Consider the following 25,724-nt stretch of genomic DNA (forward strand, 5'->3'; position numbering starts at 1 on the left):
CTGTAAAAAATCAATAAAATATATTTTTTAAAAAAAGTTAAAACCCACTGATTTAATCTAATCTAGTTTAAAAAAATATTTTATTATAGAAATTTATTAAACTTACACAAAAGTAGAGAAAACAATACTGTATAGTGAGATCCTGGTTAACTATCCTTAGCTTCACAAATATCAACTTAACCAATTCTTTTTATAAATCCCAGCTCCTCCATTTACTACTAGCTGTGTGATCTGGGTGTCAGTTTCCTCATCTTTAAAATGGTACTAATACTAATGCCTATGCCAAAGGTTCTTGTGAGGCTAACATGAGTTAATATATGCAAGCACTTAAAATAGCACTCAGTATAGTACACACCGAGCACTCTATCTGTGCTGGCCCACACAATCCTGGACAGTGTGCCCTGGGAGTGACTTGCCCACAGCTGCAGCCCTGGCATCACATAGGTTGGGGCCTGGCTTATGCGGGAAGGTATCTGTGGAAAGGTGTTCTCTCCACAGGGTGAGGAGGGGTCTGACTCAGGGGGCATGCTGACTCCTTTCTCTCCTTACTCCACTATGCTGCAATTGCCTCTCACTTATTTAACAATGGCAGGCCCAGGGCTCATAAAGATAAATAGAAAATAGGCCCATTCTTAAGGAGCTCCCAGTAATTATTAATAAAGGCATCAGGAGCCATAGAAAAGTAAAGGAAAGTAACAAAGAGAAAACTTCACAGAGGAAGCCACTTTAATAGTTCTCAAAACATTAGTTCACCAGTTAGCTTAAGAGGAAGGAGAAAGGACATTCAGGAAACATCTGCAAAGGCTCTGAAGCATAGAACTAACATTGCATATTCACAGGAAAGTCAGTATTTCGTTATAGTTGAAACCGAGAGGTATGATGAAAAGTGGCAGGAAATAAAGTCATGGTGTCAGGAGGGCTCAGATGGTAGGAGAAGATGGGCCTTGACTTTGTTCTTTACTCAGAATATAATGGGAAACCAACAAAGCCTTAAACAGGAAAGTAACATGATCAGAATTGAGATGCGGAAGGATTCTCTAATAGCCATGCAGAAGATGGATGGCAGGGACTTGCACTGAGCAGAAGCAGAAGATAAAAGGACAGAAAGGAGGATGTTAAGGAGGGTAAAATTGGTGGACTTTCAAGATAAAAGGTAGAAAGAGGAGTCCAGACATTCCTAGTTTTCTGCCTGGAGTAATTGGGAAAAGGATACTAATTAGTAAGATTGACAATGAAGGGGAAGGCACAGCTACTCTGCCAGGAAAAATCAGATGAATTCAGTTTGGGACATGTTGAGTTTTTAAAAAAAATTTTTTTGTTAATCCTCACCTGAGGATATTTTTAAAATTAATTAATTAATTTCGGAGAGGAAGGGAGAGGGAGAGAGAGAAACATCAATGATGAGAGAGAATCATTGATTGGCTGCCTCCCACATGCCCCACACTAGGGATCGAGCTCACAACCCGGGCATGTGCCCTGACTGGGAATTGAACTGTGTGACCTCCTGGTTCATAGGTCCATGCTCAACCCTTGAGTCACATGGGCTGAGCTATTTTTCCATTGATTTTTAGAGAGGGTGGAAGGGAGAGAGACAAAGAGAGTGCGAAACATCAATGTGATAGAGACACATCGATTGGTTGCCTTCATACATGCCCCCAACCAGGGCTGGATTGAGTCTGCAACTGAGGGACATGCCCGTGACCGGAATCAAACCCAGGGCCCTTCAGTCCACAGGCCGATGCTCTTTTCACTGAACCAAACTGGCTAGGGCTGGGACATGTTGATTTCTAAAGTGTCTTCTCTCTCTCTCTCTCTCTCTCTCTCTCTCTCTCTCTCTCTCTCTCTCTCTTCAATTTAAAAAACATATCCTCAGGTGAGGATTTTTTTTTTAAAGTGTCTTTTGGACATCAGCATTTGAAATTTGGGATCTCAGGAAAGAGATATGGGCTGCTGGTGATGGAAACCACAAAGGAGAACAAGCCACCTGAGAGACTGAGGAGAGTGATTAAAGACAAGAATCAAGGATGGGACACTGGGGAATATCCAACTTTAGGGAATGAGTGCAAGAAGGAGACTGAGTAAAGCAGAAAGATGAGATGTGGGAAAATAGCTAGAAAACCATTTAAGTAGAGTTTCAAGGTGGAAGAAATTGACAGTGTCAAATAAACAGATGGATCTATAGGATAAAGACAACATTTAGAAATAAGAAAGTCATAGATGGCCTCAGCAAGCACAGTTTTAATTAAAGGGTAGGAACAGAGTCCAGATTACAGGGGATTTACGAGGAAATGGGAGATAAAGAAGTAGAAATGGAACACAGGCTATTCTTTCAAGGAGCCAGACTGAGAAGTGAAGAAATGAGAATGAATAACAGCCAGAGAAGGTTTTGGAGTTGAAGGATTTCTTTGGAGCTATGGAACACCACTGTGCTGGGCTGAGGGAAAAGAAGCTGGGTAGAAAAGGTGTTTGATGAGAAATGATCTTTGGAGAGTCAAGAGGAGATGGAACAAGAACAAGAGGAGATGGATCAGAGGAGGAAGGCTCTTCACTGAAATGGAAGGGAGGTGAAGGTGGGGGTGGGGGGGTTGCAGATAATATGGAGGCGGAAAGATGGGTGGGTAGAAGGCTAAGGAGGTCCATTCTTAAAGCCTAGTTAGGTAAAGGAAGGAGTTGAATACTACAGGGATGGAAAAAGAGGGATACTTGGTGGCTGGCCAGGAATGGAAGATCAGACTGGCTGGGCTCCCAGCTACAAATACTCATCTTTCACCCACCCTTGATCTTCGAAGGGGTGAAAGATGCTCTCCGTGGTGCTGAACAATTCTGCCTTTGTTTTGTGGAGTGCCCATGAATGATTCAGGGTAGAGACATGACTCAATTTTAGCTTTCCCACAGGAAAGGCAACCTCTGTCCTAGCCTCCAAGCACTAATTCTCAGGATGATGGAAATTGAAATGGATTTAAAATGAGGTATGAAGAGGCAGAGCAATTGTACAAACATCATCTAACCTTTCTTTGCTGAATACACATGATTTTTCCTCTAGTTTTAGGAGCAGAGGCAGTTCCGAGTTGTGAAAGGCTGGAAGGCTACTTCTAGAATAGAGTCATGTCTATAGCCTGTTCAGTTCCCCTGGGCACAAGCAGGAAGTAGGACAGACTTAGAGCATAACCAGGGCCAGGAAGACAGATAGTGCTGATAAGGAACCAGAAAAGCAGGTAAGACCAGGAGCTCAGAACACTCTTTGACAGGTGAGCACAGCATGATATTGGCATCAAAGACTGACTCTGTTTCTGTCACAGTTTGTCCAGAGGTCAGCTCAGAAACTACCCATGCTGTGGTTCCCCTGTTCAGGGTTATGTCACCCTCCCAAAATATCTTTTGGCAGTGGAGAGGGATAAGCATATTTAGATATCATATTTTAGAGAGATATACAATGCCTTTATGTCCAATGTCCATGGCTGGGCAGAATCTTTTTTTAAAAATATATTTTATTGATTTTTTACAGAGAGGAAGGGAGAGGGATAGAGAGTTAGAAACATCGATGAGAGAGAAACATCGATCAGCTGCCTCCTGCACACTCCCCACTGGGGATGTGCCCGCAACCAAGGTACATGCCCCTGACCGGAATCGAACCTGGGACCCTTCAGTCTGCAGGCCAACACTCTATCCACTGAGCCAAACTGGTCAGGGCTGGGCAGAATCTTAATCTCCTGTCCAAGAATATTCAGTAGCAATGTAGGCATTGGTTGGACCTCTTTACTTTCCTGAAGATGGCTGTTCATTCAGCCTCTAAGCCGGCATTCCCATCTGTCTCTGACTCCACACCTCAACATGAGAATCATTTGGACAATGATAGCTTTTACTCTGTAGTATGACCTGAAGTCCTGAGTCCCATTTTCTGAGGCTAACTGTTGGGCAACTCCCACTATTATTTTCCCACCCGCCCTTCACCACCAAGCTTTAGTATTTTTGTGGTGACTGTTGTTATTGGGAAAACCAAAATGGAGGAAGGTGCTGCTCACCCCAGGTCTACTAACCATCAACTCTAGACACAGTAAGTTTAATAGATTATAAAGTAATACATGCTAAAACTTTTAAAAAGTCACTTTTAGTTTCACCACCTTGACATAACCTCTGTTAACGTTTTAGTGTATTTGAGTCTTGTGTGTGTACTCTAGGGTTTCCCTTCTCTAGGAGCTAGTGGTGGGCCTCATGGTCGCAGAGGTGGACCTCCAGGTACCATGTTGGTTCTATGTGGTCCCAGCCCAGCTTGGACGAGGTGGAGCCAATCAGGCTCCAGACTGGGTTTTAGGCTCTGGTTCTAGAGCTTGCCCTACCCTCCCAAGGTTTGCCTACAAGCCTGACCTTAGACACCATGAGAAACCCGTGTCTTTATAGTTAGTCTCCTTTGTTGCTTAAACTATCTTGAGTTGGATTTTGTTCCCGTAACTAGAGAGCATCAACTAATACATGTACACAGAACAACATTTAAAAAATATACCACACTCTATCTTATATTATGTATTTTTAAAAATTAGTATTAGAAAATAATTAACTCTCTATAATTTTGTAAGCATCAGTTTAATAGCTGTATAATATCCATAGAGGGGATATACAATAACTTTTTAACCATTCACTTATTTGGGATATTCAGATTGTTTGCAAATTTCACTATAAGAAATAATGCTACACTGAAACATATTATACACACACACACACACACACATACACACACACACACATACATTTAGGATCATTTCCTACATCAAGTAGAATTACTAAGTAAAAAACACGAGCATTTTTAAGATTCTTCATACATATTGCCAAACTGCTTTCCCAAAGGATTATTCCCATTTATAATGCCTTGAATCATGTCTGAGAGCTACAGCAGGTTTTTAATATTTTACTTTTGACTGTTTGTCAGGGAATTTCAGGTCATCACATCTATCCATCATTTTCCAAGAGAGCTCTGCTCCAATCCTTATTTACCTGGTTCCCTCTGGGGAATCTTCTTTCAAAGGATATAACTTCCTCTGAGCATCACCTGCCAGACAAAATACTCCTGACTGGAGGCTACTGATTAAAAACAAAAGGCGGGAAGACTTTGCTGCACTGAAGCTTGGGAATGGCTCCAAATGGAGCACCAGTGCTGCCCGGTAGCTGGTTACTGTGCTTCAGCTGGCACTTGGCCTATGCCAGCACATCAGCCGTAGGAGCTGTAATTGCCAGGAGGCAAACTTCACAGAGTGAGCCTCCCTTGCTTTCAGACTTGGCATGGGAGAATTAGCCAAAATGGCTCTGGAGTTATTCCAGTGGGAGTGTCAGCTCCTACTCCCTTTCCCATTATTTATTTTTGAAAAAAAAAAAAAAAAAAAAGCTATCCAGAAACACAGGATAATCAAATATATGAAGCTAGTACTAGGATGTCAAAGAACAGGATTCATTCTTGAAATGGGGAGACAAGATACCAGTGAGTTTTTAAAAAGGAGATTTAGAATCCTGTTCTGCCTTCTTCGTGGGTAGGGCGGCTTTTCTAGATTGATGTTCTGCTATTCATTCCTGTTCCCACTACAGGAAATCCCTATAACCAAGAAGCCTTCGTTTGGGATATAGGACACATATTCAATTCAGGAATACCCACTGTAGCAGCTGTGGCTGGAAGGAAGCCTGTGCATAAAGGCCTAGGAGACAAGTCTTATGACCCAGGTGGCAGGAGCCAGAGCAAGAAATTGAGAAACCTTGGTTCCTCGGAGAGGCCTGGCTTGACCTCACCCCTCCATTTCCACCCTTAAGCTCATCTCCTGAGCCAGATGTTGAGGAGGCTCCTGCCTTACCTTAGACCAGCTAGAGACATAGGTGTTGGCCTATACAGTCCTGTGACCTAAAAGGTTTTTGAGCCCCACATCCTGCCGCTCAGCCCCCTCCTCCCATTTCAGCCTCTTTAGGAAAAGACCATCTCACTTAACTTTTTTTGTTTGTTTTGCTAATCCTCACCCAAGGATATTTTTCCATTGATCTTTTAGAGAGAGTGGAAGAGACAGGGAAACACAGAGAGAAACATCGATGGGAGAGAAACACATCAATTGGTTGCCTCCTGCACTTGCTCCAATCAGGGCCCAGGGCAGGGAGGAGCCTGCAACCAAGGTATGTGGCCTTGACCAGAATCAAACCTGGGACCCTTTGGTCCATAGGCCAATACTCTATCCATTGAGCCAAACGACTAGGTAAACTTTTCAAAAAATAAATCAACAATGGTTAAAATGGTGATTTTTATTTTGTGTATATTTTACCACAATAAAAAAATAAAAGAAAAAAGATTGATTGGCAGGGCCTGAAGGAAGAGAAAATGGTGTGAGGGTGAGTGGTGGGGAGAAAGCAGTCCATTTTCCTCTTTTTTATTCAGGTTCAGCTAACACAGATTTTAGGGATGTGTGCTTTCATAGGAGAGGGGAAATGATCCTAAAATCAAGGGTGCTGGAGGGTCTGGGGATTCTGGGTTGAGTTTCTGGAGGGCCCAGAGGAGGGGAAGAAGGAACCAGATGTTTAGGGCTAACAGAGCTTTGGGGAGCATTGTCCAGAGGACCTTTCCATTTCCTTCCAAGATGTGGAATCCATTTCCCTAAGGTAAGAAAGGAGACATAGGGCACTGAGGAGAGATGCTACGCAGAAATCAATAAAGGGCCCTTGGCTGGAGAGTCCTGGAGACTGGTGCCCAGCCCTGTGCAAGGCACTGAGCTGAAGCAGGAGAAATGTCAGTAGACACTGATGTTTCATCTGGGCTAGACCAACTTATAGATCCTCATCTAGATCTTGGTCCCACATTTCACCAGAGAATTTTGGTAATTTTGATTACTCACAGAACTATGCCTGGTCTGCCCTGGTTCATTAATCTTTTAGATTCCTTGATTTCCCAAGAAAGCAAAGTAATAGTCAGGCAGTCTATGGGATGCTTTTGCAGAGCTGCCATCTCTGATCCCTTTCCTTTGGCCTTGGAAGAGTAAAGAGCTACTTGTCTTCAATGAACCATGGACTTGGAGGGCTGGTATTGAACAGCTTCTCCCCTGTGGCATTTCCTGCTCCTGCTCCTCCTCTCCTTTTCAGCCTGTTCTAACTTTCTAACCTCCATTATGCCTGGCAAGCCCCACTTTTTGCTCACAAAGACAGCTCTAAAGCTCAGTTCTCTGGCCAGAGCAGCTTCCTGTTCTTTCCTTTTTGTCATCCTAATAATTAAACATTGGTGAGCTTGCCACGTGTTAAAAATGCTTGATATTCATGAATACCAATAAGGGACAGGCAGGGCACAATGTATTTTGGGGAGAGAAAAATATCAAGACCTGATTCTTGCCAAGGAGACTTCAGTCTAAAGGTGGGAGCTGATAAGCACACAAACTAGCATATTTAAAGTGGAGAAAGGAGCGTGAGAGGCAGGAAGGCATGAAGGGTGGTCAGGCCTGGGCAGAAGCCTGGTTAAACCAGAATTGTGGGCATTAGGTAACTGGGTACTTTGGCAAGAGGATTTAGAGCAATGACTGGCTCAGCTCTGGGGCTCGGACTCTACTTTTCCTACTTTTAGTTGCTGCTGCTGCTGCTGCTACAACCCCTTCTCTGCCACAGGGTGGGCTGAGTACAGCAGGGGCTTTCCTTTACCACGGAGATACACAAACAAGCCTCCCACAGAGAAGGGTTAAGAGGCTCTAGGTGGGTGGCTGGGGAAGTGTTTTTATTGGGAAGGCAAATAGGGATTCAGTCCTACAGTGTTTAACAGAGAGATATGTGGCTCTGTTGAAACAAATTCTCACTGCATCTAACTAAACCTAGGGCCAGCAATCACTGTCACTAGAGCCTGCTTTGCTCAGCAGGGAGTCAATATTAAGGGCGCCTGGAAGCTCAGTCCAAAAGTAAAGGAGGTTGGAGAGGGTTAACCAAGAGGTCAGTTTGTGAGGGTGTGTGTGTGTGTGTGTGTGTGTGTGTGTGTGTGTGTGTGTGAGCAGGCGGGCGGGGGTGGGGGGGGGTGGGGGGAAATCAGGGACAGGAGTAGCCAGTTGGTGGTGGAAGAGTAGGGGGAAGGTAGATTCTAGCCTAGCACAAGCTCAAGGCAAGTTTTTAGCCATGAAGCTATGCATCTCTCCAAACATACTCATATGTTAAGCTAGATGGGGTCCCTTACTCAGGGTGATAGAGAGCCTTTCCCTTCCCACCTGTCACTTTCTGTCTGGTGCAGCCCTTCCCACCTGTCACTTTCTGTCTGGTGCAGTGACACTGACTGGCTAACTCAAGGGTACAACCTCATTCCTGAGGAATCCGTAGGAAGAGGCCCTGGAACAACCAGTAACCAACACCCACCCAAAAAGCCCCCCTACTGCTCAGCAACCCACACCTCTGAGGAACACCTCCTTTGCTCTGACTACATCCCACACAGGTCCTCCCCACCTGTGCTGCCTTCCCTTCTAGACAGATCTGACACACCTTCACAGCCTGCATCACTCCACACCTGCTAAGCCTATCTATGTATCTCTAGGATAGTGCTTTTTAAACATTAATGTGTATAAAGTCCCCTGGGGATATTGTTTAAATGCAGATTCTGATTCGGTAAGTCTGGAGTGGAGCCTGAGTGTCTGCATTTCATAGGAGCTCCCAGGTGAGACCAGTGCTCTTAGCACAGGGACCACACTTTGAATGGCAGGGCTCTAGGCCAGCCTCTACAACCACACCATCCCAGACAAGTCCCTCAAAGACCTCTCTTCCCCAACCTTAACTTGGGTATATCCTTATTGTGAAAAGAGGACATGGTTTGGTAGGGGAGGAGGTAGGAAGACCACCCAAAGCTCATGTTGGGGAGGCAGCTCTGCTAAGAGCTCTGGCTGGGCCCAGGAAGGGAGTAGTTCAAAACAACTTAGCCCCAGTGTGATTCTTCTAGAATTTATCAAATCATTTAGATAATATTGCTTGCTTGAATACCTGCTATATGTACAGCTATGGTGCTGGGTGCTTTATATATATTTTCTCATTCAATCCTCCTAAAAGACTAAGTAAGGTAAATGTCATTTCCATTTTAAAAGTGAAGAACCAGGTTGTATAAAGTAATATATTCAAAGTCACACCTTGAAGGTAGTAACACTAGGATTTGAATCTAATTTGCTCATCTCTTGTACCCTCCTCAGAGACATCAAATAAAGTCATGAGCTTAATAGCATATCAGAACTACACAACTATAGAACTGTTGTTTTGTTAAGCAGGTACTTGAAGGCTGCTACTAGTCTAATTATGTCTTCAGTGCTCAACACATACATGCAGCTCCTCTTTAGAAAATGGCATGGATGCTTTCTGTTCACCAACTTTCTGCTCAAAGAATTCTCCATAGGAAGGAAATATTGAAGCCACTGAAGTAATCAATAACTCAAGAAGGCGAGAGGGAGAGGGAGAGGGAGAGGGAGAGGGAGAGGGAGAGGGAGAGGGAGAGAGAGAGAGAGAGAGAGAGAGAGAGAGAGAGAGAGAGAGAAAGAGAGAGAGAGCAGTACAAGAAAAGGAGAGATAAAAAGTCTCAGCCACCAAAATTCAGTTCTGGTCGCACATTTCAGGGGCACTTATATTTTAGGCACTATAATGGGTGGTATGGATACAAAGGTAATATGATCTCTGTCCATGAAGAGCTCATAGACCAGTGATTAGGGCAAATGAATAAGCAGATAGTTTTAATAATATGCCAAGTGCTAGAACAGAGGTTTGTATAGAGTGTTGTAAGTACACAGGACAGAAACACCTATCCTACCCTGGGAAATTAGGGAAGACTTCTTCAAAGAAAGCTGAGGCATGAAGGATGCATAGAAGGTAGAAGTGAACCGGATGAAGAAGAAAGGAATAGGGAGGAAAAAGGAAAGAAGTGAGGAGGAAGACATGCATGACTATATAGCAGGCAAAGGGAATAGCTCGATTTTGCTGGAATGGTGGGGGTAACGTGGCAAGGTGATGAAACCAGAACAGGAGGAATATCATGAAAGGCTCTATAAGTCATGTCTGAGGCCTTGGACTTTAACTGGAAATAATGGGGAGCTATTGAAGGGTTTCAGCCCATTGTCAGACATTTTTTCATTGTCAGCTTTTTATAGACAGATCACTCTGGGAGCCATGCGGAGAGAATGGGAAGGAATGATTAAACTGTAGGCAGGAGACCAAATAAGAGGCATTGCAAGAGGTGATAAAAGCTTAAAAAAATCAGAGTCAGTGGACTTGGGAAAAGGGGAAGTCACACTGCCAGCCCTCAGTGGCTGATTAGATCTGGGCTTGAGGGTAAAGACCCAGGCAAAGATGACTCCCAGGTTTCCTCCTGCTCAGGTGACTGGGTGAGTTGTGATGCCACCAAACAAGAGAGAGAAAAAGGCGTAAGAGCAAGTTCTAATGATTTTGTTTTGTGCGGGGGTGTGTGTGTGTCTATAGATATGAAGGGTCAGAGGAAAGAACTCCTGGAGGAGCACTTACATGACGGGAGAAACTAGAGGATGGTTGAGTATAGGACAGTGATGGCGAACCTAGGACATGCGTGTCAGAGGTGACACGTGAACTCATTTCTTTTGGTTGATTTTTCTTTGTTAAATGGCATTTAAATATATAAAATAAATATCAAAATTATAAGTCTTTGTTTTACTATGGTTGCAAATATCAAAAAATTTCTATATGTGACACGGCACCAGAGTTAAGTTAGGGTTTTTCAAAATGCTGACACTCCGAGCTCAAAAGGTTCGCCATCACTGGCCTAGGGGAAAGAACCAACAGAGAAGGACCAGATGTGTGAAGACATCAAGTAAGAGAACTGAAGACACACTGTTCTCCAGTTTGCTGAGGTTTCAGCAAGAATTTTATTTTGTTCTTAAGAGTTATGGGTCTGATCCTTGGGAAGCTTGAGACTCCCCACAGAGAGAAGCCATTCAGTAGAGAAGTCCAGCCATGGTCCAGAGATCATGGCAGGTCTGCTATTTCTTAAAAGGTGTGGGCAAGCCCTAGCTGGTTTGGCTCAGTGGATAGAGCATTGGCCTGTGGACTGAAGTGTCCCAGGTTCGATTCTGGTCAAGGGCACATGCCTGTGTTGTGAGCTCAATCCCCAATAGAGGGCATGCAGGAAGCAGCCAATCAATGATTCTTTCTCATCATTGATGTTTCTATCTCTCCCTCTCCCTTCCTCTCTGAAATCAATATATAGATATAGATATAGATATAGATATATAGATATAGATATATAGATATATATGCAAGGGTGGGCTGAAGGCAAGGGAGGGTGACCAGGGCCTGGCCAACCTTGAAGTAACAGCAAGAAGAGAGGTGAGTAATTGCCCCAAATTCTGGGTGCATCACAGTCCCCTGACTCAGCCATGGATCATCCACCCCAGACAATGGCAAAAAGCAGCAAAGAACCTGGGCTTCTAATTTTTGGGGCAAAAGGTCTGCACAGACCTAGCAGGAGCAGCCTGGGAATCCAGGACAGAGTAGAGCAGGCTGCATTGAGATTTTTCTAGAACCCTGAATACCTATTCCACCAACTATGACTATCCAGCAAAGGCTCAACCTGGGAACCTATACTCCAAGTGATTATGATTATGTGATTATTATGATTTCTCACTTTAAAAACCTTCAATAATATTTTTCTGTAAAAACAAAGTAAAACTGCCGAAACCGGTTTGGCTCAGTGGATGGAGCGTCGGCCTGCGGACTGAAGGGTCCCGGGTTCGATTCCGGTCAAGGGCATGTACCTGGGTTGCGGGCATATCCCCAGTAGGAGATGTGCAGGAGGCAGCTGATCGATGTTTCTCTCTCATCGATGTTTCTAACTCTCTATCTCTCTCCCTTCCTCTCTGTAGAAAATCAATAAAATATATTTAAAAAAACAACAACAACAACAACAAAAAAAAACAAAAAACAAAGTAAAACTGAAGAAACACTTGACTTCATTATGAATCAGGTACAGTAATGGAGTCAGTAACTGCATTACTCCACTGTGAGAAAAGTTAAGAACCATGCAGTTAAAATTGTTTCTTTTCTGTCTCCTGCATCCAAACACTGGAACCTACAGGTGAGCAGGCAGGACACTGAGGTATATTAAAGCCAAGTTTGCATTAGGGCAGAGTACTGGAATCCTCAATGAGGTCAGACTGACTGCTCCCAAAATCTTGACCTTGCGGGCTTACTGCTTTTTTAAAACATGTCTTGGAGATGGAGAGACTGTGTTTGGCTATTTACAAAAATATGTCTGAAAATGCTGCCGGAGTTGAATGTTTTATGCTATTTGATGCACCTGAAACAAGCCCATTTATTTTATTTTATTATTTTTTAAATTTTGCTGTGAAAGGATGCTCGTTCTGTAGGGTTAAATCTTGGTTACAATTAGAAAGAAAACTTCAAAAGTTCCTGGGTTTCCTGGCAGGGGAACAATGCTTTCTCTTCACCCCACAGTCTTGTAGCAGTCAGAAGGTTAGTTACAAGGCCTCACATCTGGGCTTCAAAGAAGCACAGAATAACCATTTCCAGGCATATTTTGGCTTTTATATGAACACCTAATTTCACAGGAAGTAGAAACCTGCCTTGTTCACATGATGACTTCCACTTTCCCCTCCTATTCCCTCCTATCTTTCACTTCAGTGAACACCTGAGCATTGGAGCCTCAGTGATTTTATCTTATTCCAGTGTTTAGGAGAGTAATTTTCAACTCCTTGTTCATCTAGGTAGGACTTAGACCAGTTCTCTCTCTACAGACAGGAGAGAACTGATGGTCTATGGAAAGAACCTGAAAATCCATGGGTCCCAGTCTACAGTCAACCCTGGGCTGCTCTGGATTCTGAAAGAATTTTGCCACCCCCTCCCCTCCCTGGCCTGGCTCCAGCCAGCTGCAGATTGTCTGGATCGAGCTGCTTCGACACACTGATGTTATCGGACTCACAGTGCCTGGAGCATGCAGATAGGAACAGGCAATGGCGCCGTCTCACCGGACGCAGTAATGTAATTTAGTTTCTGAAATCCAAGTATAAAATCTTGAAAGCTGACATTTTTTATCTACCTCAGGAGGGGTGTGATGGTTTGGAATTCCCAGTGGAACCATCTAAATAGGGAAGTGGCTTATGTCATGTATTAATAAACAGTTCAAAGCAATGGAAAAACATACAGAGAGGATTATAGGGAAAATAAGAGCTTAGTTTTTCTTGCCTCCTCCTGCTCCCTCCTCTGAGCTGTGCTGCCAGGTGAGGACCACTCCATTGGTGTGAACCCCAGGCCGGGGCTAGAAGTGTCACTCATGAGCATTCCTGTGAGAGTCCCCTGTGCTATGGAGATGGAACAAGTACCAGCCTCCCCCAAAGGCATGCCATGGCACTTTAAGTGGGTCTCAACTAGCCCTTTTTTTGAAAGGAGTCATTCAAACTAAGCTAAGAATGGTGGCGAAGAAGCAGTCACTCGCCTTCCCCTCTGTTTCTCCAACCTCATCTCCTACACTCTTCCCCCACCTCAGTATGCTTTGTATCACCAGTCTTCTTTGCTCCTGGTAGATTACCTTCCCACCTCATGGCTAGATCTTACTCATCCTTCAGGCCTTGGGTGACCATCACCCCTTAAAAGAAGTTTCCCACCAATACCAGGCCCCTCTATAATATACTCTCACAGTCCCTCCCACCCATACATTTCTTTCATACATGTATCAAATTTTACTTAAATGATTACTTGTATAATTATTTGTTTCATAAATCTTCATAAAGGCAGGGACCATGCCTTTCCCCACTGTATCCTCCCAGTGCCTAGCATAGAGAATGAAGGGCCATAATCTTATAATAGATAAACAGATTTCCTTCTACTTTGAAGCCACAGCAATGATATTCCTGTAACAGAGAGGTGGTGAAAGGCCGGTGGCCTGCCAGGCTGCACCGGGGTTTGTCCAGTGGTGTTCCAGATAGATGTTGCATTGTGTACTTCTGGTAGTGCCACTTCATCTATGTAAGTCTCTGGCCAGGGGCTGAAAGATTACCTTCCAGGAAATTATTCTGGAGAACAGCCAACGCAGGAGTTCTCAAAACCTTCACTCACTTGCTCACTTGAAGGTTTGGCCTAGTTTAAACCCCACTTAAGGTCCATGGCCAAAGCAGCAGCTCAGCCCCAGGTCAACTTCTGCGGACTAATCACCAGCTGAGCAGACAGAGCTTTCTCTGTGACTCAAAGGCCAAGCTCTGATTTTGCTTGCAGATCAGATATGGACTCCTACTTGGGCCTTTATATGAGTAAGGTCTCACTCATTGTTGAGTATTAGAGGAGTGGGCAGCCAGCTTAGAAGCTAAACGATCAGCAAATCCTTTGGAGGGATAGAGAAATAGGGCTGCTCCGATCCTTTGTTCAAAGAGCTTTTTGATAGTGTGGGATATGCAACCATGTTTATGAAGCAGGGAAGCTCTTGGGAGTTCAGATATAAGGGTAAGGTGATGGCAAAGGAAAACACAAGAAACTTTCCTGAACAGTAAACAAAACCTCTGGCTAGAGAGTGGGCCTGTGTATTCTGGTTTTGCCTGTGAACAGCACTGACTTTGAGAGTCTAGATCAGTGGTTCTCAACCTTCCTAATGCCGCGACCCTTTAATACAGTTCCTCATGTTGTGGTGATCCCCAATTTCATTGTTACAAATTGAGCCTAATTAAAGCATAGTGATTAATCACAAAAACAATATGTAATTATATATGTGTTTTCCGATGGTCTTAGGCGACCCCTGTGAAAGGGTCATTCGACCCCCAAAGGGGTCGCGACCCACAGGTTGAGAACCGCTGGTCTAGACCAGGGGTCCTCAAACTACGGCCTGCGGGCCACATGCAAATACAAATATTGTATTTGTTCTCGTTTTGTTTTTTTACTTCAAAATAAGATATGTGCAGTGTGCACAGGAATTTGTTCATAGTTTTTTTTTAAAACTATAGTCCGGCCCTCTAACGGTCTGAGGGACAGTGAACTGGCCCCCTGTTTAAAAAGTTTGAGGACCCCTGGTCTAGACAGATCATTTCACTCTCTGAGCTCACAGGTTTGTTTTTATTCAGACCCTGAGATTCTAAAAGAGCCTCCAGGACAGAAAGTAAATGAGTTGTCCCAGGTCAATGCCAGATGGCAGTCCTGGGATTAGAATTCATGGGCCCTTCTTTCCAGGCAGCTGTTCCCTCCCCTGAGTCCTGAAATGTTTCTTCTCTTGAATGCTCAGGATTGTATTCAATTTAGTAAGGTTTGCGGTCACATAATCATTGCTCCTAAATAAAACAATGACTGCAGAGCATCTGCTGTAAGGAAGGCAAACATGGGGGATGTGGAGGGGGTGGGCACCTTTGCCCCTGAGAGAACAGGCCAAAAGCAAACTGTGGATCAGGTTAGGCCTGTTCTACTTTAACAAAAACCAACACAAACAACTCTCTTGGGAATCTGACAGAGTCCTCATCTGCTCTCTCTTTTTTTTCTCTAGGCTTCCTTGTGTATCAAAAGCCTGTGCTTGATTCCATAGTAAGGGCCTCTCCTGGGAGCTGGAATACACTATTTCTAGAGGCAAGAGAGGGCTAGGTTGAGATACAGTCTGGATCCAGATCCTCTGAGCATTTTTCCATCAATAAATTAATTATTACATTGTTAATGTTCCCATCTCCAGGAGTGTCAGGGGTAAGGGCAACCCTAGTCCTTCCAGCCCAAACTCTGATAGGTCCACTCATAGCTTAGGAAACACCAGATATTCTTTTCTTCTCCCTGCTCTTTCCTGTCCCACTATGACTGGCTGGTGCTAAGACAGGGAGCCTGCCTGCAGTTTCGCTATTGCTTTAACACCCATTTCTTTGGCCAGGAAGTTCTTTGAGGTATAAGGCATGTCAAATGGCCTTTGGGCTCAGAGATTGCCTCCAGTAAGGGATCCCTGAGCCTCTAAAAGGTGAAGAAAGCAATGGAAGAGAGCCTTGCACAAGGCCCAGAGCAGGGCTGCTTGGCAGGGATGGGATCCTGAGTGTTTTCACTCAGCTTCAATTTAGGCAGACTTACCTTCCTCCTCACTCACCAGGCAGTCAATCAAAGTGAGAGCATAGTAATTTCATTTGCTGGTTCCGATTCATTTAGCCATGGAAGAGGCCTGAAGGTAGAGGAGGAAATTTCAACTAGAAAATCAAATCCCTGGTAAATGATTATGATTCCTCTGCCCTTCCAGACTCCTCACACACATACTTCTCCTCTAGATGATTTGGGGAAATTGGGGAGGACCCCTCTACTGTGGTAATTTAACTCCCCTCTCTCTAGGGGCCATGTGTATGGCTAGGGAGGAGGTGGCAGGTTGTGAGGCTCCAGGCTCACCAGTTTCATTCCTGCTTCTACTTGCTACATCTACCACCTTCCACCTTATTTTCAATGTCCTTCCCCTAAAAATGATTTCTTTAAATCAAGTGTATTCCCAATGACAGGCCAAAGGTACAGTGATGCAAAGTTGTAGCTCCAGGCCTTGAAACTTGCTCAGTGTTCCCCTTTAGTTTCCCCTGCCTCATACTCCTCACTCTCACACTGAAGAGGGCAGTGCAGGGGCACTAAAGACAAAGGCCCATTTCACATTCCCGCGTTCCGCTACTCTTACCCTCCCCGCAGAGTCTTACAGCTTTGAGATATCAAGGTGTCAGGCCCTGGCTAAGCGCACCTCAGGAGTTGACATGGTTGTCTTGAAAGCTTATTTCACCTTCAGAGTGATGGTAACCTCAACAGAGAGCTCAGTCAGACTAGATGTTTGTGAGGGAAGGTGAGACGGGGCTAGAGGGAGTAAGGGGAAGTCCCTGGATCCATAGGGCTTAACTTCAAAAGAGAAGAGGGCAGGCCATGTCACAGCTAGAGACATGTGCAGGACGGCTGTTTAAAATTAAATAAGCAAGGGCCTTAAGAATTCAGGCAGTTAGGCTTTTCAGGCCTGGCAAGGACTGGACCCCTCTCCAGGAGCTATCCAGGGTCCTGAATCGTCTCCACTTGAAGCTTTGGACAAGAGCTTCACCTGTTGGTTAACGCCAACCTTAAAAGCTGCTGTTTCCTCTCTGCCCGTTCTTCATACCAACTGCCTGCTTGGATCACATCCTGCATGGCCTGAAGTAGCTCCATAATGACTCCAATCACTCTCTATGGCTGCAGCCTGTGCTTCATGCCAGCAGCCTGGCTCCCTGGCCAGATTTTCAACAAAGGGTAAAGTTGAGGATCTTGGTATGTGCAAAAAATATCTCCAGTACCCCTGGATGCTCAGGACTAAATGGGCCTGGCTCAGGGACAAGGTGGCTGTAGGTGAAGGAAAGAGTTTTCCTCACATCCTCTGGCACATCCTAAGAGAGCTCCTCCCTCACCTCCGCAGCTGCTGCACTCACACACACCCGCATGCACGCACACACACATGCCAGATTCTCCGTCTGGTCACTGCAGAGCCTGTACTGCTGCAGAGAAGGTAGAGTCTCCTTTGTCTGCAGTTGAGCAGAATGCACCTGCTTTGTCCCCATCATGGGTATTACAGAATTTTGGCAAAGAGCACCCAAATTTAAAACTTACATAAATGAAATAAAATACTGATTTATTTTTATGAATTCAAGAGGAATACATTTACTATAAAAATCAAGATAAGCCCTAACCGGTTTGGCTCAGTGGACAGAGCGTCGGCCTGCGGACTGAAAGGTCCCAGGTTCGATTCCAGTCAAGGGCATGTACCTTGGTTGCGGGCACATCCCCAGTAGGAGGTGTGCAGGAGGCAGCTGATCAATGTTTCTCTCTCATCGATGTTTCTAATTCTCTATCCCTCTCCCTTCCTCTCTGTAAAAAAGATCAATAAAATATATTTTTAAAAAATCAAGATAAGAACAAAAAAATATTAAAAAAAAACACCCTTAGTCATACCATCCAGAGTTATATCCCATGTTAACCTCCTGGCACACAGTCACCTTCTCATGTGTCCATGTGCACACACGTATGTGAGTGTTTGTAAGAGGTAGTATAGAGCAGTGGTTAAAAGTGAGTTTTGGTCTGACTGGCATGGCTCAATGGTTGAGCACTGACCTATGAACCAGGAGGTCGTGGTTTGATTCCTGGTCAGGGCACAGGACTGGGTTGTGGGCTTGATCCCTAGTGGGGGTGTGCAGGAGGCAGCCAATCTATGATTCTCTCTCATCATTGATGCTTCTATCTCCCTCTCCCTTCCTCTCTGAGGTCAATAAAAATATATGTATATACATAAAAAGTGAGTTTTGGAGTAAGTCCTAACTATGCCATTTATCTGTGTGATATTTTTGGTCAGTATTACTGAAATCCCTTATTTCCCCCTTTATCTGTGTGATCCTGATCAAATTTCTAATCTCTTTGGGTCTGTTTTGTAATCTTTAACATGAGGAAAATAATACTACTCATCTCATAGTGTTGTTGAAAGGATTAAATGGGATAATATATACACAGTCCCTGACACATGGTAAGTAGTCAATAAAGGGTAGCTTTATTACACATACACCCTATAGAAATCATTCTGTAATACTGTTTAATGCTTAACTTTAATACACAAATTACTCTCTATCTCAGATAAAAGTTGAAAACAGGATAAATAAATTCAGTTTATTTCATTTTCTGTGTGGCTTAACTTTCTGGGCCACAGTGGGATTTGGGAAACAGAATGTCTTCCTAGTTCAGAAAGAAAAAAAAGTAATACTTGACCCAGGACATCTAGCTTTCAGGCTGACTCTGCAGCCAGAAAACGGCAGGGCCTTCCTTTTGGTCAAGGTTCTCTTTACTTCTTGAGCTTTGGGTCTCAGCCCTTTGGCTTTCAGTGGATCTTGCCGGCAGCAATTATTACTATGACTAGAGGCCTGGCGCACGAAATTTATGTGTGGGTATGGTCCCTAGGCTTGGCTTGCGATCAGGGCCATCTTCCCCAGCTGCCTGCAGCTGACCCCCCTCCCCCCCATACACTGCCACCCACTCCTGGTTCCCCATTCGCCATTGGGCGATTGGTGCCTGAAGGCCAGGGGAAGGGACCAAGAGGTCGGCTGTTTCCACCCGCTCACTGGCCCTGCCCCTGCCTTGGGTGGCCAGTAGGTAAATCATAGCCTGCTGGCCAGGGAAAGGGACCAAGAAGTGGTCAGTGTACCTCACAGTGACTGGTCCAGCGGTCATTCCGGTTGTTCTGCCATTAGGGTCAATTTGCATATTACCCTTTTATTATATAGGATGTTCTAAAGCTATTTTTAAAATTTATCTTATTCTTTCTACAAATAAAACTTTTTAATACATTTTAATAAATAACTTTTCATACATAAAAATTATATTCTAAATGAATAATTTGTCCCTTCTTTCCAGTTTATTTATTCACTTATCCAGTCATTTATTTATATCAGTATGGATTAATATATATTTATTTTCTTTTAGGGCTATAATCCAATATTATCATACTGATAACAAGTTGCTCAACTTGTTCCAGCTTTGGCCTCTGGGAGCCATTTCAAGTTGGCTTCTGTTTCCTATTGACTCACCTCTTTTCCCTTTATTCCTCAGGTAAACTAATCATGAGCCTATTGTAGCACTTTCTTCAAAATATCTGATACTCATCTTTTTATAATTTAATTTAATTTTTTTTGCATATTCTCAGCCAACATCCTGCTTCATGCCCTTAGTAACTTGTTCTAGGACCCCTGCAGTGGTAACTCACTCATCTCTCCAATTTGCCTCTTCTTCCCCCAACTCATCCTCTACATTATTCTTAAATCACTCTCCTGGGAATTAAACACTCGCTACTCTGATTACAGTATCCCTTGCTCCAGACCTTTCAATGGCTCGCACCACTTAAAAACTCAATCTGACACTCAATAGTTTTAACAACATGGCTCCAATTTGCCAATCTGGCTGCTTCTTCAATTGATCATTTTTCTATAATCTTTGTTCTCTTTGCACCAGCTTTCAGCCTTATATGCAGATAACTTCCAATTTCTATCTCTACTTTTGACTACATTGCAAAAAATCTTTATTGATTTCTTTAAATTACAAAAGTAATACATATTTGATGGGATAAATTAAAATAATACAGAAAATGAGTCTCTGACTCTCCTCTTCTTGCCTTCCTCAGGTTGGTTTTAAGAATGAAGTGATCTTTTTAGATTTTTCAGTATCTTCCCTAACTCCTATTAAGTTACTACATCATAGGGACAGATTTTGAGACATGTTTTTTGACTTAAGAATTTATAATGCAAATCATTACAAATGACCTTATAAAACCATAACTTATAAAAGGTTAAGTTCAGAAAAACAGATCTTTATGTTTGTAACTTACATTTTCAAAGCCTTTTCCTTATTATTTTCTCATTTAATCCCTGACAATCCTAAGAGAGAGAAATAGTATCTTCTTTTTCAATTAAAACTTTTTAAAGAGCAGTTTTAGGTTTACAGCAAAATTGAGGGGAAGGTACAGAGATTTACCTAATACCCCCCACACCCACATATGCATAGCCAGCCTCCCCCATTATTAATATTCCCCACCAGAGTGGAACATTGTTACAACCGGTGAACCTACTGCCACATTACAATCACCCGAAGTCCACAGTTTACATTATGATGCACTCTTTGTGTTTGTTGTACATTCTATGGGTTTGGACAAATGTAAAATGACATGTGTCCATCACTATGATATCATACAGAGTATTTTCACTGTCTTAAAAATCAGCATGTATTATTTACCCCAGTTTTACAGAGTAAAAAGCTGATGCCCTATAAAGCTGAGCAGCTCCCCTCACCAGCCAGGTCTTGGTTCCAAGTTTCCTGATCCCTTTCCTACTTTACCACAGAAAAAGGCCATACTGAAAACCATAACGCAGTGAGCAGCAGCACTAATAGCAGAGAGGTCGGAGCCAAAGAGAACCACTCAGACCGTTGACACATCAGGGGCCATGGCTTTGCCTCAGGGAATGTGAGAATAATGTTGTCCCTGTGCTTCTCTTTTATGGTGAAGGTGAGACTGCAGGAGATCTCTAAATAGGAAATAAGAGACAGGAATGTATTTGATCAGTGTGGAGGCTTTCTATTTGCAAAGAAATGTCCTGCCTCCCCAAAGCTACAGGGTTCTGCAGACGTGAGAAGGAAGCGAATAGAATTGAGTCAGATGTGGCCAGTCACCACTGGTGGTGCCCAGCAGGAATAAGATTGGCCAGACAAGTGGCATACAGGTATTTGGCAGCATTTCCATAGCCAATTCATCGTGCCAATTTGTTGGTGTGAATACCTGATTGAAAAATAAGGGAATTATGAGGCAAAAGCTATCTCCTGGGTAGGCACAATATAGTAGAAAGAGCATGATTTTTGATCATTTGTTTCCTAAAATGGAAAAAAAATGGTTAGAAAAAAAAAATATTGGTTTGTCATAAATTCAAACACTTTGAGGTAAACAAATTCAAATACAAAAAAATAACATGAAAGTTCTCCTGTAAGTCAGAATGATGACCAGTTTAATTATATCTTCTCAGACTTTTAAAATGAGTATTTATATATACAAATTTAAGCACAGATGAATCAGACTTTTTTAAAATATATATTTTATTGATTTTTTACAGAGTAGAAGGGAGAGGGATAGAAAGTTAGAAACATCGATGAGAGAGAAACATCGATCAGCTGCCTCCTGTATATTCCCCACTGGGGATGTGCCTGCAACCAAGGTACATGCCCTTGACTGGAATCGAACCCGGGACCCTTGAGTCCCCAGGCTGACGCTCTATCCACTGAGCCAAACCGGCTAGGGCTGAATCAGACTTTTAAAATGTATATTTATATACACAAATTTAAGCATAGATGAATCAGAAGTATATGTGAAAACGATAACTTTTATGTTACATGCATTTTACCACAAAAAAAACAAATATATATCTTGAACACCTTTTCTATATCTATATTAGATCTTACCTCCTCCTTACAAAAGGCTTCCTATATGGCCCTGGCCAGTGTGGCTCAGTTAGTTTGGAGGGTTGTCCCATATACCAAAAGGTGGCGGGTTCAATTCCTGACCAGGGCACATACCCAGCTTGTAGGTTCGATCCCTGGTTGGACATGTATAGGAGGCAATTGATTAATGTTCCTCTCTCTCTCTCTCTCTCTCTCTCTCTCTCTCTCCTCCTCCTCCTCCTCTCTAAAATCAATAAACATATCCTTGGATGAGGACTTTTAAAAAAAGGCTTCCTATTTAATCAGTCCCCACTGATGGACTGTATATTATTTGCTCCCCCCCCCCACTATCATAATGCTGCAACTATTATAATGTTATAACACTATAGCATATTTATTTATAACTATTATGTTTTGTTTAAAAAGTTTTTATACACTTGTTTGACAATTTCTTTAGATCAATAAATTCTTAGAAGTGGAATCATTGAGGGGATCAATGGGCATGCACACATTATGTTGCCAGTTTTCTTTCCAGAAAGGATGTGGCAATGTACAGGTGCCCCCCCCAAAAAAAGAATGTATACACACTTTAACAGCTGATAGTTCAATTTTGAAAATGAAATGTATTTTAATAAATACTGCCTTTATAATCATTCAAAGTGTATATATACATTTTGGGCGGGGGAGGGGAGGACATTCTATGTATTTCTCACAAATTGGGAAGGGGAGGGGTTATTCAAAGTTTGAAGTCAGGAAGACCTAGATTAGTTCTAAAGGCCGGCTGGTTGTCTGACCTTTGGCAGTTTACCTTTGTTAATGTCTCTTGCCTTTCCATGGGTGTAACATTATCTACTTTTCAGGGCTAGTGTTAGAATAAAATAAAATAATGTATGTAGAATGTTTTGTAGCATGCCTGACACAACAAAATGGGAGCTGCTTTTTGTTTCATGTTGCTCTCTCCGCATTTCTTTGTTTCCATTCAGTCTAAAGTATCCATCAGTCCCAAATTCTCTGGCCACCAAAAGGAGCTTTTCTAATCAACAGCAAGAGATATTGTCCTTATTGAGTCTGAATTTCCCAGGAAAGCACTGAAGCCAATTTCCAGAGCTCTATCTTTAGTGACTAAATCACAGAGACAAACTCTCCCACTCTTAATGATCTTTCTTAGGATCTTAATCAGGTCATTCTTACTCTCCAGTCCACTGCTGATCCGGCCCTTTCAACAGTGAAATGTTCTGGTCTTTAAAACAGGACATTTCATTAAGCCCTGAAGGCAACAAAGGGCCCATGGAAAACAGATGGGAGGCAGACCCTGAGGCACATGCACCCTGGGACCTTGGGGAGTCCCGGTTACATTCCCTTCCTGTGTCTTTCCACAGTCCCCCCTAAAACCAGGAGGGCTGAAACTGGATCATGGCTTCTTGGAGCTTTAAATTCCAAAAAGTATTGATTTAGGGATGAAATTAATCAAGGCTGTGACAGAAGGCTCCCAGGGACAACTCTCCAAACTGCCAAAAGGGGGCAGTGTAGTGTTATGGTTAAGAACTTGAGTCTAGACTCCACCTGGACTTGAAACTGGGCTTTGCCGCTTATTAGCTGCCTGACCTTGGGTGTCACTTGCCTTCTCTGTTGATTAAGGGTATGCCATCTTCATATTGTTGAAAGGATTAAATGAAGTGTGTGTCTGGTGGCAGATACACAGTAAGTGCTCATTAACAGCAGGGCATACACCTGTAGGGTGTATGGTTGAATATGATAGATATGACATAGGGTTACCAAGTAAAGGAGATAAAAGATTGAATTTATTCAGCTAATTCATTCACTCATTCAATAGATGTCTAGTGAATGTTTTCTATGCACAGGGCACCTTATAAGGCACAGGAGACATAATAGGAAGTAAAAATAGATATGGTCTCTGCCTTCATGAAACTTGGCCTTCAGAAGTACCCATGTGAGTAGAATAATCATACAAGCATATGTAAAATTATAAATATAAAAGTGCAATAGGAATAAGGCTACTGACAAAGTCTAGAGTTTAAGGGAATCCTTCTGTGATGAAATTCTAGCTAAGCTAAGATCTGAAAGATGGGTAAGAGTCAACTGAAAAAAGGGTAGAGAAAGCATTCCAGGCAGAAGAAACAACATGTGCAAAGGCTCTAAAGCAGAAGGGAACCTGGAACATCAGAGAAGTGGAGGAAAAGCCAGTAAGGTTGGATGCACTGATGGGGGTTAAAGTGATATGAAATGAGTTGGAGAGGCTGGCAGGCAGGAGCTGGACCACATAAAGTCTTGCAGGCCATGTTAAGGATTAGAATTTTTAGAACAAGAGCAAGGGGGAAGCTGTTGAAATGTAAAGGGATGCACTGGGCATCCCTGCTACTTGGCAATACATTGCTTTGATATCTCCTTTCATGGGAAGGAATGGGAGAGGGTTTCACACAATTTCTGCTGTGGCCATCCAAGAGAGGGGAATAAAGAAGTACTCTACAACAGGTCTCTTCCCAAAATAGAATGAGTCCCTCGGCATCCTCATTTCCCAAAGAAGAATTAGATATATGGAGGGATGCAAGTGGGGCATCCAGGGCTGTGAGGCTCTGATCAGAAATTCTATACTGGGTGATGGGCTGTCACTATAAAACTCCTAATGTTTTTTAGGTGCGGCACCAGTCCCTAGTCAGCCTCCACATCTCAGACTTCCTGCCCCTTCAGATGCTTCAGTGCATTGGACAAAATGACTAAGGCAGTGGTTCCCAACCTTCTGGCCCTTTAAATACAGTTCCTCATGTTGTGACCCAACCATAAAATTATTTTCGTTGCTACTTCATAACTGTAATGTTGCTACTGTTATGAATCGTACTGTAAATATCTGATATTCAGGATGGTCTTAGGCGACCCCTTATTAAGGGGACAAACAGCTATTAGCCTGGGGTGATGGAGGTGCAACACTTTTGTGGGCAGACGCAGAGCCCAGAGGGAAGATGGCGGGGAGGCTTCAGGTTTGCAGGAAGCACAGCACTCAGCCTCTGTGTGCCTTCCTGGTGAGCTGGTTCACAGTGCCCTTGGTGCCTGCACTGTTTGCTTGGGGCATATGCACACACAGCAAGGCATAGTTTCCATATTCTCTCCTAGGTGAAGAAAGAAACTAGGAGTGGAGATCCTGGGCAGCACAGGAATGCTAAAGTACCAGAAGGTGGTAGCTGTTTCCTAGTCCTCATAGGTTTTTGAACTTGGCTGGAGGAGAAAAGGACCTAAGAGTGCTAGAGCTGCCCACCCCACCCCTCCTCCAACCTCTCCCAGACCACAGCCCCGCTACACAGGAAACTGGCTTGGCTACCTGCCAGGGCTCCTGCTCGGGCAGGAAGTTCAGGAAACAAGTGAGAAAGACCCTCTTCAGCATAGAGGAAGGCTGCTCAGAAATCCCTGGGAAGGTAAAATAAACCCTGGCCCTATTGCACTTTCTCCCACGAGAGAAAAATCTCTACTCTTTCCCAGTAGAGCTGCCACTACTCTCCAGTATGGTCAAGTACGGCGCTAGCAGAATTCACAGAGCAGAACCAAGAGCTTCACGGAGGACATAATGCTGTCTCAGTGACGAAAGACTCCAAGTAAGGACACCCCCCCCAAAAAAACCACAGGTCTGCGGTGAAGCAGGGTGGGTACAGGTGGCCTGAAGCCTTCCTAGGGCAGTGATGGCGAACTCATTTTTTTGGTTGATTTTTCTTTGTTAAATCACATTTAAATATATAAAATAAATATCAAAAATATAAATCTTTGTTTTACTATGATTGCAAATATCAAAAAATTTTTATATGTGACACGGCACC

At 43.4% G+C, this 25,724-nt stretch overlaps 1 protein-coding gene across 7 annotated transcripts in view; it reads right to left on the reverse strand.

Annotated features, from left to right (window-relative positions):
* FAM219A (family with sequence similarity 219 member A) overlaps nt 1–25,724 on the reverse strand; it is a 51,586-nt gene that overhangs the window by 14,034 nt on the left and 11,828 nt on the right. The window contains exon 2 of one of the 7 annotated variants that reach the window (XM_059657188.1): nt 16,024–16,111. The exons of the other annotated variants lie outside the window; for them this stretch is intronic. The gene's annotated coding sequence lies outside the window, so the exon portion shown is untranslated. The remainder of the gene's footprint in view (nt 1–16,023; nt 16,112–25,724) is intronic. 7 annotated transcript variants of the gene reach the window in all.

The sequence above is a fragment of the Myotis daubentonii genome, chromosome 11 (assembly GCF_963259705.1).
Source record: "Myotis daubentonii chromosome 11, mMyoDau2.1, whole genome shotgun sequence".
NCBI classification, from domain to species: domain Eukaryota; kingdom Metazoa; phylum Chordata; class Mammalia; order Chiroptera; family Vespertilionidae; genus Myotis; species Myotis daubentonii.